The sequence below is a fragment of the Apium graveolens genome, chromosome 3 (assembly GCF_009905375.1).
Source record: "Apium graveolens cultivar Ventura chromosome 3, ASM990537v1, whole genome shotgun sequence".
NCBI lineage: Eukaryota > Viridiplantae > Streptophyta > Magnoliopsida > Apiales > Apiaceae > Apium > Apium graveolens.
This window is the reverse complement of record NC_133649.1, coordinates 192,331,377-192,333,307: the sequence shown is the minus strand read 5'-3', so window position 1 is coordinate 192,333,307 and position 1,931 is coordinate 192,331,377. Positions and strand designations below refer to the sequence as shown.

Here is a 1,931-nt window from a genome sequence, read left to right as displayed (position 1 = left end):
GCACTCCTCATTATCAGTAGGGAATTTCTTGGCATTGAAAACATTGAACGTCACATCCTGATCCAACACTCGCATAGTGAGCTCACCCTTCTGTGCATCTATCAGGGTTCGGCCAGTGGCCAAGAAAGGTCTTCCCAAGATTATGAGAATCTTCTTATCCTCCTCGAAATCAAGAGTTACAAAATTGGTAGGAAAGATGAGTTTGTCCACCTTGACCAATACATCCTCCACAATGCCTCATGGATATGTAATAGAACGATCGGCCAACTGCAACGTCATATCAGCAGGCTTTGAATCAGGTAAGTCCAACTTCTTGAAGATTTAAAAGGGAATCAGATTGATGCTAGCTCCCAAGTCACATAAACATTTGTCAAATGGCACTTTCCAATGGTACAAGGAATAGTGAAGCTTCTAGGATCTTTAAGCTTCGGAGGCAACTTATGTTGCAGCACAATACTGCATTCCTCCGTTAGAGCAACTGTCTTTAAGTCATCAAGCTTCACTTTCTGAGAGAGAAAACCTTTCATAAACTTCACATAACTAGGCATCTGTTCAAGAGTTTCAGCGAAAGGTATGTTGATATGAAGTTTCTTGAACACCTCCAGAAACTTCTAAAACTGCTTATCCAGCTTTTTCCTCTACACCTGCTTAGGAAAATGAGGTGGAGGATAACTCTATTTCTCCCCTGTATTACCCTCAAAAGAAGTATGTTCCACAGTAGTCTTCCTTGATTCCACTTCTGCTTCTTTATACACTTCTTCTTCAGCCACAGCTTCATCTTCCGAAACTTGAGATGTTTCGGGATTTGCAACCTTCCCAGAACTCAATGTAATTTCCTTAACCTGCTCCTTAGCTTCCTTCTTGCCTGAAACTTCTGTGTCACTAGGTAGTGAACCAGGTTGATGATTCAGCAAGGCATTGGCAATCTGCCCAATTTGATTCTCCAAGGTCTTCATAGACACCGCTTGGATCTTGCACATGAGCCTCAACTCCTTCAATTCAAATTTTTCATTAGACTGTTGTAGCTGGAGTTGTTATCTTGGTGCAAATTGCGGTTGCTAAAAACCAGGGTGGTTGTATTGCTTTGCTGCATACTACTGATAAGGTTGTTATACCGTATTCTGAGTATTGCTCTAGTTGAAGTTAGGATGGTTGCGATTTCTGGGATGATAGGTGGCTGGAGCTGGTTGTTGCGACCTCTGAAAGTTGCTCACGAACTGAGCTGATTCACTAGAAATAGCACACTGCTCTTTCTCATGGGCACCAGCACAAAGCTCACAGACACTAGTGATCTGATTAACTCCATAATTAGCCAAAGAATCCACCTTCATCGTCAAGGCTTTAAGCTGAGCAGCTATAGTAGTAGCTGCATCTACGTCCAGAATTCCTGCTACCTTGCCTTGAGGAGTCTCTCAATTGGGTTCCAGTATTCATTGGCAACCATCAGCTCAATCAATTCATAAACTTCATCATAGCTCTTAGCCCATAAGGCTACTCCTGATGCTGCATCAAGCATGGGTCTAGAAGTAGAAACCAATCCATTATAAAAGCAGTTAATGATCATCCAGTCAAGCATCCCATGGTGAGGACACTTTCTAAGCATCTCTTTGTAGCAATCCCAAGCCTCACATAAAGATTCTCCAGATTGCTGAGCAAATTGAGTAAGTGCGTTTCTGATTGCAGCAGTCTTCGCCATATGAAAGAATTTTGTTAGGAACTTTTGAGAAAGATCCTCCCATTTGGTGATAGACCCTGGTGGTAGAGAATGTAACCAGCACTTAGCTTTATCCCGCAGAGAGAATGGGAAAAGCCTCAACTTAATAGCATCTTCAGAAACTCCATTAAACTTGAAAGTGTCGCGGATCTTGATAAAATCTCGGATGTGCATATTGGGGTCTTCTGTCGAAGAACCACCAAATTGAACTGAGTTT

The 1,931-nt window shown here is 42.2% G+C and overlaps 1 non-coding gene across 1 annotated transcript; it reads left to right on the top strand.

Annotated features, from left to right (window-relative positions):
• Positions 1–1,574: 1,574 nt before the first annotated feature.
• LOC141716500 (small nucleolar RNA R71) lies at positions 1,575–1,681 on the top strand. Its single transcript, XR_012573208.1, has one exon. It is a non-coding gene; the product is annotated as a small nucleolar RNA R71 (small nucleolar RNA).
• The last annotated feature ends 250 nt before the right edge of the window (positions 1,682–1,931 follow it).